Here is a 14,201-nt window from a genome sequence, read left to right on the forward strand (position 1 = left end):
ATAGGGTGAGTGTATACACGTGTATGTGAGCATCTACGTTTGTACTGTGTTTCTAAAAAAAAACACACGAGGAAATGAATCGCAGAGGAGCTGATCATCATGCCAGAAGTCTTTCCAAAATAAAACTGATTTTTCATCTCCAATCCCTGCGAAGATTCTAACCCGCAACCTCATGGCCATCACGCGCCTGCTGAGCTAACCACATGAGCATCCAATGGTTTTTGTTAGAAATAGAAACAGATTGTTTTTGTACTATCGAGTGTATATGTTATAAACATAAAAATATGAACTTTTTTTCGCGAATTTCTTTTTGTGATTTTTTCATTTGTATCAGTATTTTTGATTCCGTAAATTTATTCCAAATTTTACCTAGCAATGCAACTTTTTTTCAATTCCCTTTGTACAATCCCCTTTTAGAAATTCAATATCATTTTTTCCATATTTGTTGTTACTTTTGTATATAAAAATCATGTTATTTGGACTATTTTTTAATTCCCTTTTTTGGACTAGTGGTTTTTAAGAGGGAAAAAATAACGGGTAGGAGAACTACTTGCAACTCAAATGAACTACCACTTGCAACTCAAATAAGTACACTTGCAACTCAAATAAATATCACTTTCAACTTAATTAGATTTTGGGTAGGTAATTTTTCAGTTTTAGCGTTGATAAATAATGGGCAGAGGGGTTGATAAATTGTGAGCTAAAATGTTTCTAAAATATTTTTAAATAAAATTAACTTTTCGGGTTGATAACTCTTCGCATTTGCCATTGCTAAATAACGAATAGAGGCGTTGATAAATTATGAGATAAAAATATTCCCAAAAATATTCTAAATAAAATTAGGTTTTCGGGTCGATAAGTTTACACATTTACCTTTGATAAATAATAGGCATAACGGTTGATAAATTGTAAGGCAAAAATATTCCCAATATATTCTAAATTACATTAACTTTGCGGGTCGATAAGTTTACACATTTACCTTTGATAAATAATAGGCATAACGGTTGATAAATTGTAAGCCAAAAATATTCCCAATATATTCTAAATTACATTAACTTTTCAGATCGATAACTTTTCACATTTTAGCGTTGATAAATAACGGGCGACGGGGTTGATAAATTTGAGAGTTAAACATGTTTTTAATATATTATAAATGAATTTAGATTTTCGGATTGATAACTCTTTACATTTACCATTGCTAAATAACGAACATAGGGGTTGATAAATTATAAGCTAAACATATCCTCCTCAAAAGTATTCTAAATGAAATTAGTTTTTTGGGTTGATAACTTTTTACATTTTACCGTTGGTAAATAATAAGCATAGTGGTTGATAAATTGTGAGCTAAAAATATCCACATAATATTCTAACTTAAATTACTTTTTTGGATCGATAATTTTTCACATTTACCGTTGATAAATAACGGGCAAAGGGGTTAATAAATTTTAAGATAATAAAAAATTATCAATATATGTCAACATGGATGCTAGTTTCATGGTTTGCTATCTAGATTTTTTTAGTTTAGACCGTGTTTTCTTTTGTTATCTCAGCCGTGTTTAATTTTAGTATAAATAGTGGTACGTCTACGTAGATGACACTGTTTGGCCTGCCCGGACTCGCCAGGAGGTCCTGTGTTCGACTCCTGAATACAAATTGAATATTTTTTGGAGCTACTTGCCATCTCAGATGCCCCAGTGCATCAGGTTCTCACGCCAACGTGCACGTCACATACACGGTCGACGATCAGTTCGGTGATGGCAGCCAACTACATGGACACCAACTGGTTATGACTCCAAGCACAGAGTTTTATAGATAGCAGACTTTTCCCCGAGAGGGTGACTCGAGGTTTATTATCGAACTCTATGAGAAACACTAGAATCTTCTCCATAGTGTTTTAGATCCTTTAGACAAGATAATATCGATGAATCTTTTATGTACTATTTGATAAGTATTAATATGAAAATTATGAACTAACTTAGGGATGATTGTCTAGATATAAAGAACAAATATCAATGCTATCTACAATATTATCTGGCAAATATTAGCTAAGAAATATTTTACGTGTGTTGCATATACTTTAGTAACTTCAAATGCCATTTAATTCTTCTCCTTACTAGCCCGTGACACCGCACGGTCCCATAACTAGTTCCTTCTAATCTAGATTGTACATAAAAATGGCCCAAGATACCGTACTCACAAATAATCACGAGCTAAGAGCTTTCAAGCCCGTCACATTGCTTACCACTTCCCTCTCAAAACAACATCTTTATTCAATTGCCTAAATAGAGCAACATTTCATGCTTAATACGCAGCCCCTTAAAATGACATAACCGTCTCAGAAAATCTTACGTGACATGCTTAATATTCATTACAATCTTTTAAGACTCAATGGATTACACTTTGTGTTGAATATTAACAAACTAATTCAAAATGAAACTTACTTCAATGGTCAAACATCAACTATGCATCGGTTATGAAATGTCCAGACGGCTTCCAAGCAAAAATAATAGTCAAGCCAACAAAGTGACTAATTATATATCCCTTTATTAAAAATGAGCCAATCTTAAATTACATAATAAATATTCATTGCGGAGACTCTATGGCGTCAAAGCAAATCATGCAATTGCACTTCTTATCTACACATTGGTGGTCCTTGAGACTGCCTTTCCGATCACGTGCAAACACTTGGCACGTAAGCTTGCACAATGGTTTGGCACAGAAATAATCCCCAGCATCGGAAACCGTGGTGCAATTATCTGTCACACAGGAAAAAAAAACCGTATTTTAGATACAAACACTCGAAATAGACTTATTCAAAACAAAGAGAGCAAAACAAACACACCTGCTGAGGTAGTAGTTCCCATTATTACTAGCACCATGAGGAAGCAAACTATTGCAGCCCTTGTATCCATGATTCACACTAGGATACGATAATATCCGACTTTTAACTAGGGAAACACTTGTTCTCTTTGTCGATGCTTGTTTTGCTGTAGAACAAGTTTAATTACTTATCTACAAGTGCATAGAAAGTTATGTTATATAGCTTAGTTGAGAAGGAGAAAAGATAAATCATTAAATGCTCGCTAAATATAGAAAATAATGATAGACCGCATATATGGAACTTGATCTCGATGATTTATTATTCTTAATTAAACTTTCCTTAACTAGGGTCTAATATATATGCGCATAATTTCTCATCATACCAAAGATGTATATGAATCGTACCATAAAATGGAAGCACTACATACTGAAAAGGTGACAAAGATTGAGAAGTACTTCCTCCGTTCTTTTTTAATTGACTCAAATTTAGTACAAAGTTGTACTAAATCTGAGTCAATTAAAAGAGACCGGAGGGAGTAACTAATGTTTTCCTATTTAAATTTCTAGTAATTCTACTCCATCACTATCCAATATATAGTCATTTCCTATATATGAATTAAAATTATACTATTTTTGTATTAAAATTCTAAGCATTAACTATATATGCATTAAATTTCTAGTCATATTACTCTCACAAAGGTGATGAGCCAGTAAAAAGGCACTTTATACCAGATCAAAATAGCAAAACATAAATACATTATTGTTTATCTAACATAGCTAATGTTTTCATATTTAAACTGCCTTTTCTGTCTAGTTTATCCATATATGTACATGATCTGTACAACCATGAATCCAGAAATATTTATTTGACACATCATTCTTCTTTTCACTAGCAAGCCATTGGTCAGTTATGTTTAATCACTACAAAATAAGGATTACATGCATCAAATGACACCTTTTCGTTACCCAGATAATACATACGCAATTAACCAACAGATCTAGCCCATAAATATTTACATGTTGTAGCCCTTAAGATCATAACATGCCTGGCTAGTTTCGTATTTGAAACATACCTGGTTACGATTGCTTCCAACAAAGCAATGTGAGTTACATGGTTAGTATTCGTAGATTTCAAAAGAAAATTAATTTTTCATGAGTTCCTTATAACCCAAGGTTCAACTTTGCAATATTCTCGCATTCGGCGTGACAAGGTTAGATGTCCTCCAATGTGCACAACGCTCTAGAACTTGATGCCAAATCTAGAAGGCATCTGGTCCAACAAGAGAACAAGATACAAACATCAAGAGAAAGAGAAGCTCACCTCAGAAATTTTATTTTGCACCTCTAAAAATTTGCGAACAAAAGATGTTGATCAGCACTCTATATCCACGGAATACATCAATCATTTGTTGACGTAAGCATTATCTATAGATAATGAATCGTCCAAATAAATAACAAAGCTAGCATTTACCATTCTTAAATCTAAGTTTTCTAGTATAAATTGTTGTCAGAAAAGTTTGTTTGGTGAGATAGTTCTTACCCTAAATCAATCTAGTATATTATCACTTTCAGGAGAGTAGGAATAAGAAACATAAAATAAAGAGTGCGGGTAGTGCCTAAAAGGATAAATAGAACTAGAATATTTTGATACATCTCAAAACTTTTCAAGCAATGAATGTAGTAAAAAAAAAATCATCTTTTCATTTACGGGATCTTGCCAAAGAGAGTACTTGTAGTTTATACAATTGGTCGCTAGAGATTAATTATGTTTTACACACAAAAAAGTGTTTCCACTATAAATTTGTTCCGCTCATTGTTGAGATTTGGTCTTAAACCGGGTAGATCTTTCATTGCTCATTGGAGTAGTCGAATCCTTTTTTGTGCAACTCTCAAAACTTGATTGATCATTTTGGATCAGAGACATTTAAGCACGACAAGGCAACACGACTTCAGGGAATCGTTTTTCTATTTCTTCCCAACCTCAAAGCAACTATGGAGTTCATCGTATCGGAAACACATGTCGAGCAACTCTAAAACTATTTATTCAAGACATTTCTATTCATTGACACTTAACAAGCTAATTAAGATATAATGAGGTTAAATAAGAACTAGATTACCAACTAACTTGATTAACAAAAACTATAAACTATTCGGCGAAATCTAAAACGAACTAAGCAAGTCATACAAAGCTGAACGACTACTAAAATTCTGTAGCAGATGACCAACATTGGTGTTACAAGCATAACCTATGACGATGAACTTTCATGTTCCTTCCTGTTCGACACTCCTCTTCATGCTCAAGCCGGATCACATATTGCTCCAAGAAGGTAGCAAGAGTTCACATGACAATGATAGACCAAAGAAAACCAACCTTTAAAAGGTAATCTCTAAAAAAAGAATGACCTTTACAAAAATCTGATTGTTTTCTATCTAATTGTGACATGTAGTGTCGTTGCCTAATCGACGGTGCCTCGGAGGAGGAATCCTCACGAGGGGGAGACGAAGTAGGGACCATAGGGCGGAGAGTCCTCGGGCAGTGGTACGCGATTTACCCAGCTTCAGACCACCTGCTCGAAGACAGGGCCTGCTGCTGATTGTCTGGATTATATGGGCGCTTTCGCGTTCTTACAATGAGTTGTGGTTGTGCCTCTAAGACTCCCAGGATCCGGCTTATAAAGGCGCACGGATCTAGGGTTTACAATTGGAGAGTTCTAGCCGGAATACAAGTTGCCTAACTACGGTACAATGTCCTTGTCGTGTACGTTAAGGATCCGCCTTCCATCTATGGCGTACTGGATCCGGATACCTTATGGGCCCCTACGGATCCGGCCTCCTTCGTAGGTCGGTTGGGATCGGCTCCCTGCTCCTGGGCTGGACTTCATCCTTCATGATCTACATCAACTCGGCCGCCAGATGGGCCACATGCCACATCACCATCTGTGGGTCACCCGGGCTTGCCGGATCTAGGCCATGCCGTTGATATACCCATAAAGTATACCCACAACAGTAGCTCCCGAAGTTCTCCGAGATTCATCATTCTTCCGACTCCATTCAACCGGATCCGAAGAGAATCTTGAAGAGCTTCCAAAACTTTCTTGTTTCTGATTTCATTCAACCGGAAATCATTGTCCTTCTACGACTATATCTTCAACGGATTTTTCGCGTGCGCTGAACTAAACTTCCTTTTATCCCGCGCTAAATCTTTGGAGATGCAAATCTTTAGCCAGAAATTTTGGAGATTGCCCAGTTCTAGTCACCGCTACCTCGATTTCACCGCTTTAACCTAAGACACGTGGCGGCCATCCAACGGTGTGACCGTTCTGTTTCCACCGTTGGATCCGGCTCACGAATCTCTGCGCGTGGCCTATAAATACCCGCAGCGACGGTAAGTTCTTCATTCATTTCACCGCAAACTTCACTTCATCTTCTTCCTCCCGCAGCGTCGCCGATCGGATCTCAACTTCGACGAGCTCGCTCACGGGAAGCTTCATCCGCCACCACTCCAAGGCGAACCTCGACCCGAGATCGTCACGGTTGATCGGGAAATCCGATCCGCCGCTGATTTGTGGTCAAGCGGAGGTCATCGCACCAACTCCGGCGACGTTACCTTCACCGGCGCGCCGAAGAACTACCGCGCCATTAATGGTACGTCCGCCGGACTTGTAGAAGAAGAGGTAGTCTAAACTTAGGTTAGTTCCGGCTTACTTAGCTTATCACATGGGTGTAGCCGGAAGCATGTCACCTAGCTCACCCAAGTGTACGGATAGTTCTCCAAACAGCCCTAAACCAAGTTCATTAGAACCAAGCTGTCCGGAGCCTTTAGCATTCCTGCCACCATATGTTTCCGACATCAAGTTAGCTCAACCATTCTCCGCATCTTCCAGCAACGCACTAGGCCGGATCCCCACCCTCAAAGAGATCCAAGAAGAGTTCGAGGGACAAGCAAGGATGGCTGCTAAAGTGCAAGAGGCGGAAACGAAGAAAGCTTCCAAGGCCCGGATTCGAGAGGGCGAGAAGGGACAGTGGAGGCCTTGCGAGACCAAGGACTCGGAACTGAGGGACCTCCAAAGCGAGGGCATGATCTCTCGGCAATGGAGTTTCATGCGAGACTCTGTCACCCCCAAGCCAGACGTGGACGAGCGGGTCCTGACCAAGGCCTGGGTTGAGCGCGGTCTATCGCTCCCCTGCTCGGAATTCTCCCTCTCCATCCTTTCCACCTACGGACTTCAACCTCATAACATCTGTCCGAACTCATATCTACTCCTCTCGAACTTCGTGACGCTCTGCGAAGGGCATCTCGGAATTCGTCTCGACGTCCGCCTATGGCAGTTTTTCTTCCGAGTGAAGAAAAAAACTAAGGACAAGGCCATGGTGAACTACGGAAGTATGACTTTCATGCTCCGACCTAGCCGCATGTATCCGCCTCACTCCGCCCACGAATTCGTCCGGTACTGGAACGCCAGATGGTTCTATGTGAAGAATTTCACAGTTTCGGGTGTCCATGAAGGGCTGCTCAAATTCATCAACATGCCTCCGAAGGAACGCGATAGTTGGAGCTTCTTTCCTATTCTCGCCCAGTTCCCAATCTTGGAGAAAGCTGCGCGAAGGATTCCTTGGTTAGTCCACGATGGGCTAACCGGAACTGAGCTCACACTGAGCTGGTTTTCTCGGCGGATCCAGCCGCTGCGGTACAATGCGCGGTTGATCTACGCGTATACCGGCACGGATGACCTTCTCCGTGTCACCCGCCACGACCTGCCTATGGATTCTCTCAAGAGGAGAATCAAAACTCTTGTGAAGATTGGCCGGGGCCAACCGGTCCCGAATTAATAAAGGATATCAAGACCAACGACCAGTGCCCTCCGGTAAGTGTTTGTACCTTTGTGATACGTCTCCGACGTATCGATAATTTCTTGTGTTCCATGCCACATTATTGATGATATCTACATGTTTTATGCACACTTTATGTCATATTCGTGCATTTTCTGGAACTAACCTATTAACAAGATGCCGAAGTGCCGATTCTTTGTTTCTGCTGTTTTTGGTTTCAGAAATCCTAGTAACGAAATATTCTCGGAATTGGACGAAATCAACGCCCAGGGTCCTATTTTGCCACGAAGCTTCCAGAAGACCGAAGAGGAGACGAAGTGGGGCCACGAGGTGGCCACACCCTAGGGCGGCGCGGCCCAAGCCCTGGCCGCGCCGGCCTATGGTGTGGGCCCCTCGTGCCGCCTCCTGACCTGCCCTTCCGCCTACTTAAAGCCTCCGTCGCGAAACCCCCAGTACCGAGAGCCACGATACGGAAAACCTTCCAGAGACGCCGCCGCCACCAATCCCATCTCAGGGGATTCAGGAGATCGCCTCCGGCACCCTGCCGGAGAGGGGAATCATCTCCCGGAGGACTCTACGCCGCCATGGTCGCCTCCGGAGTGATGTGTGAGTAGTCTACCCCTGGACTATGGGTCCATAGCAGTAGCTAGATGGTTGTCTTCTCCCCATTGTGCTTCATTGTCGGATCTTGTGAGCTGCCTAACATGATCAAGATCATCTATCTGTAATTCTATATGTTGCGTTTGTTGGGATCCGATGAATAGAGAATACTTGTTATGTTGATTATCAAAGTTATGTCTATGTGTTGTTTATGATCTTGCATGCTCTCCGTTACTAGTAGATGCTCTGGCCAAGTAGATGCTTGTAACTCCAAGAGGGAGTATTTATGCTCGATAGTGGGTTCATGTCTCCGTGAATCTGGGGAAGTGACAGAAATCTCTAAGATTATGGATGTGCTGTTGCCACTAGGGATAAAACATTGGTGCTATGTTCGAGGATATAGTCACTGATTACATTACGCGCAATACTTAATGCAATTGTCTGTTGTTAGCAACTTAATACTGGAGGGGGTTCGGATGATAACCTGAAGGTGGACTTTTTAGGCATAGATGCATGCTGGATAGCGGTCTATGTACTTTGTCGTAATGCCCAATTAAATCTCACAATACTCATCATAATATGTATGTGCATGGTCATGCCCTCTTTATTTGTCAATTGCCCAAGTGTAATTTGTTCACCCAACATGCTGTTTATCTTATGGGAGAGACACCTCTAGTGAACTGTGGACCCCGGTGCAATTCTCTATCTTGAAATACAATCTCTTGCAATACTGTTCTACTGTTTTTCTGCAAACAATCATCATCCACACTATACATCTAATCCTTTGTTACAGCAAGCCGGTGAGATTGACAACCTCGCTGTTTCGTTGGGGCAAAGTACTTTGGTTGTGTTGTGCAGGTTCCACGTTGGCGCCAGAATCCCTGGTGTTGCGCCGCACTACATCCCGCCGCCATCAACCTTCAACGTGCTTCTTGGCTCCCTCTTTTGGTTCGATAAACCTTGGTTTCATACTGAGGGAAAACTTGCCGCTGTACGCATCACACCTTCCTCTTGGGGTTCCCAACGGACGCGTGTTGTACGCGTATCAAGCTCTTTTTCTGGCGCCGTTGCCGGGGAGATCAAGACACGCTGCAAGGGGAGTCTCCACTTCCCAATCTCTTTACTTTGTTTTTGTCTTGCTTAGTTTTATTTACTACTTTGTTTGCTGCACTAAATCAAAATACAAAAAATTAGTTGCTAGTTTTACTTTATTTGCTATCTTGTTTGCTATATCAAAAACACAAAAAAATTAGTTACTTGCATTTACTTTATCTAGTTTGCTTTATTTACTGTTGCTAAAATGGCTACCCCTGAAAATACTAAGTTGTGTGACTTCACAACCACAAATAATAATGATTTCTTATGCACACCTATTGCTCCACCTGCTACTACAGCAGAATTCTTTGAAATTAAACCTGCTCTACTGAATCTTGTTATGCGAGAGCAATTTTCTGGTGTTAGTTCTGATGATGCTGCTGCCCATCTTAATAATTTTGTTGAACTATGTGAAATGCAAAAGTATAAGGATGTAGATGGTGACATTATAAAATTAAAATTGTTCCCTTTCTCATTAAGAGGAAGAGCTAAAGATTGGTTGCTATCTCTGCCTAAGAATAGTATTGATTCATGGACTAAATGCAAGGATGCTTTTATTGGTAGATATTATCCCCCTGCTAAAATTATATCTTTGAGAAGTAGCATAATGAATTTTAAACAATTAGATACTGAGCATGTTGCACAAGCATGGGAAAGAATGAAATCTTTGGTTAAAAATTGCCCAACCCATGGACTGACTACTTGGATGATCATCCAAACCTTCTATGCAGGACTAAATTTTTCTTCGCGGAATTTATTGGATTCAGCTGTTGGAGGTACCTTTATGTCCATCACTCTTGGTGAAGCAACAAAGCTTCTTGATAATATGATGATCAACTACTCTGAATGGCACACGAAAAGAGCTTCACAAGGTAAGAAGGTAAATTCTGTCGAAGAAACCTCTTCCTTGAGTGATAAGATTGATGCTATTATGTCTATGCTTGTGAATGATAGGACTAATGTTGATCCTAATAATGTTCCGTTAGCTTCATTGGTTGCCCAAGAAGAACATGTTGATGTAAACTTCATTAAAAATAATAATTTCAACAACAATACTTATCGGAACAATTCTAGTAATAACTATAGGCCATATCCTTATAATAATGGTAACGGTCATGCTAATTCTTATGGGAATCCTTACAACAATAATAGGAACACACCCCCTGGACTTGAAGCCATGCTTAAAGAATTTATTAGTACACAAACTGCTTTTAACAAATCTGTTGAAGAAAAGCTTGGGAAAATTGATATACTTGCTTCTAAAGTCGATAGTCTTGCTGCTGATGTAGATCTTATGAAATTGAAAGTTATGCCTAATAGGGATATTGAAAATAAAATTGTTACTACAGCAAATGCCATCCAAGTTAGAATTAATGAGAATATAAGATTAATGGCTGAACTGCGTGCTAGGTGGGATAGAGAAGAAAATGAAAAACTAGGTAAAGAGAAGAATGTAGCTAAAGTTTGGACTATTACCACGACTAGTAATGCTAATGCTACACATGTTGCTGCACCTCCTACTATTAATAATAAAAGAATTGGTGTTGACAATGTTTCCACTTCTAATGCAAAGCGCGAGAAACTGCCTGAAACTGCTAAAACTGCTGAAACTGCCTGTGATAAAGCTGCTGAAATTTTTTCCAACATTGGGGATGATGATCCCATTGCTTTAGATTATAATGGTTTGAATTTTGATGATTGCCACATCTCTGAAGTTATAAAGTTCTTGCAAAAACTTGCTAAAAGTCCTAATGCTAGTGCTATAAATTTAGCTTTCACGCAACATATTACAAATGCTCTCATAAAAGCTAGAGAAGAGAAACTAGAGCGCGAAGCCTCTATTCCTAGAAAGCTAGAGGATGGTTGGGAGCCCATCATTAAGATGAAGGTTAAAGATTTTGATTGTAATGCTTTATGTGATCTTGGTGCAAGTATTTCCGTTATGCCTAAGAAAATTTATAATATGCTTGACTTGCCACCGCTGAAAAATTGTTATTTGGATGTTAATCTTGCTGATCATTCTACAAAGAAACATTTGGGGAAAGTTGATAATGTTCGCATTACCGTTAACAATAACCTTGTCCCCGTTGATTTTGTTGTCTTGGATATTGAATGCAATGCATCTTGTCCCATTATATTGGGAAGACCTTTTCTTCGAACTGTTGGTGCTATCATTGATATGAAGGAAGGTAATATAAAATATCAATTTCCTCTCAAGAAAGGTATGGAACACTTCCCTAGAAAGTGAATGAAGTTACCTTTTGATTCTATTATTAGAACAAATTATGATGTTGACACTTCGTCTCTTGATAATACTTGATACACACTTTCTGCGCCTAGCTGAAAGGCGTTAAAGAAAAGCGCTTATGGGAGACAACCCATGGTTTTTACTACAGTACTTTGTTTTTATTTTGTGTCTTGGAAGTTGTTTACTACTGTAGCAACCTCTCCTTATCTTAGTTTAGTGTTTTGTTGTGCCAAGTAAAGTCGTTGATAGTAAAGTTCATACTAGATTTGGATTACTGCGCAGAAACAGATTTCTTTGCTGTCACGAATCTGGGCTGTTTTCTCTGTAGGTAACTCAGAAAATTATGTCAATTTACGTGAGTGATCCTCAGATATGTACGCAACTTTCATTCAATTTGAGCATTTTCATTTGAGCAAGTCTGGTGCCTCGATAAAATTCGTCAATACGAACTGTTCTGTTTTGACAGATTCTGCCTTTTATTTCGCATTGCCTCTTTTGCTATGTTGGATGAATTTCTTTGATCCATGAATGTCCAGTAGCTTTATGCAATGTCCAGAAGTGTTAAGAATGATTATGTCACCTCTGAACATGTTAATTTTTATTGTCCACTAATCCTCTAATGAGTTGTTCTAAGTTTGGTGTGGAGGAAGTTTTCAAGGATCAAGAGAGGAGTATGATGCAATATGATCAAGGAGAGTGAAAGCTCTAAGCTTGGGGATGCCCCGGTGGTTCACCCCTGCATATTCTAAGAAGACTCAAGCGTCTAAGCTTGGGGATGCCCAAGGCATCCCCTTCTTCATCGACAACATTATCAGGTTCCTCCCCTGAAACTATATTTTTATTCCATCACATCTTATGTGCTTTGCTTGGAGCGTCGGTTTGTTTTTGTTTTTGTTTTGTTTGAATAAAATGGATCCTAGCATTCACTTTGTGGGAGAGAGACACGCTCCGCTGTAGCATATGGATAAGTATGTCCTTAGTTTCTACTCATAGTATTCATGGCGAAGTTTCTTCTTCGTTAAATTGTTATATGGTTGGAATTGGAAAATGATACATGTAGTAATTTGCTGTAATGTCTTGGATAATGTGATACTTGGCAATTGTTGTGCTCATGTTTAAGCTCTTGCATCATATGCTTTGCACCCATTAATGAAGAAATATATAGAGCATGCTAAAATTTGGTTTGCATATTTGGTCTCTCTAAGGTCTAGATAATTTCTAGTATTGAGTTTGAACAACAAGGAAGACGGTGTAGAGTCTTATAATGTTTACAATATGTCTTTTATGTGAGTTTTGCTGCACCGGTTCATCCTTGTGTTTGTTTCAAATAACCTTGCTAGCCTAAACCTTGTATCGAGAGGGAATACCTCTCATGCATCCAAAATCCTTGAGCCAACCACTATGCCATTTGTGTCCATCATACCTACCTACTACATGGTATTTCTCCGCCATTCCAAAGTAAATTGCTTGAGTGCTACCTTTAAAATTCCATCATTCACCTTTGCAATATATAGCTCATGGGACAAATAGCTTAAAAACTATTGTGGTATTGAATATGTACTTATGCACTTTATCTCTTATTAAGTTGCTTGTTGTGCGATAACCATGTTCACTAGGGACGCCATCAACTACTCTTTGTTGAATTTCATGTGAGTTGCTATGCATGTTCGTCTTGTCTGAAGTAAGAGAGATCTACCACCTTATGGTTAAGCATGCATATTGTTAGAGAAGAACATTGGGCCGCTAACTAAAGCCATGATCCATGGTGGAAGTTTCAGTTTTGGACATATATCCTCAATCTCATATGAGAAAATTATTAATTGTTGTTACATGCTTATGCATAAAAGAGGAGTCCATTATCTGTTGTCTATGTTGTCCCGGTATGGATGTCTAAGTTGAGAATAATCAATAGCGAGAAATCCAATGCGAGCTTTCTCCTTAGACCTTTGTACAGGCGGCATAGAGGTACCCCTTTGTGACACTTGGTTAAAACATGTGCATTGCGATGATCCGGTAGTCCAAGCTAATTAGGACAAGGTGCGGGCACTATTAGTATACTATGCATGAGGCTTGCAACTTGTAAGATATAATTTACATGATACATATGCTTTATTACTACCGTTGACAAAATTGTTTCATGTTTTCAAAATCAAAGCTCTAGCACAAATATAGCAATCGATGCTTTTCCTCTACGGAGGACCATTCTTTTACTTTCATTGTTGAGTCAGTTCACCTATTTCTCTCCACCTCAAGAAGCAAACACTTGTGTGAACTTTGCATTGATTCCTACATACTTGCATATTGCACTTATTATATTACTCTATGTTGACAATTATCCATGAGATATACATGTTACAAGTTGAAAGCAACCGCTGAAACTTAATCTTCCTTTGTGTTGCTTCAATACCTTTACTATGAATTATTGCTTTATGAGTTAACTCTTATGCAAGACTTATTGATGCTTGTCTTGAAGTACTATTCATGAAAAGTCTTTGCTATATGATTCACTTGTTTACTCATGTCATATACATTGTTTTGATCGCTGCATTCACTACATATGCTTTACAAATAGTATGATCAAGGTTATGATGGCATGTCACTCCAGAAA

Source organism: Lolium perenne, chromosome 5 (assembly GCF_019359855.2).
Source record: "Lolium perenne isolate Kyuss_39 chromosome 5, Kyuss_2.0, whole genome shotgun sequence".
Lineage (NCBI taxonomy): Eukaryota > Viridiplantae > Streptophyta > Magnoliopsida > Poales > Poaceae > Lolium > Lolium perenne.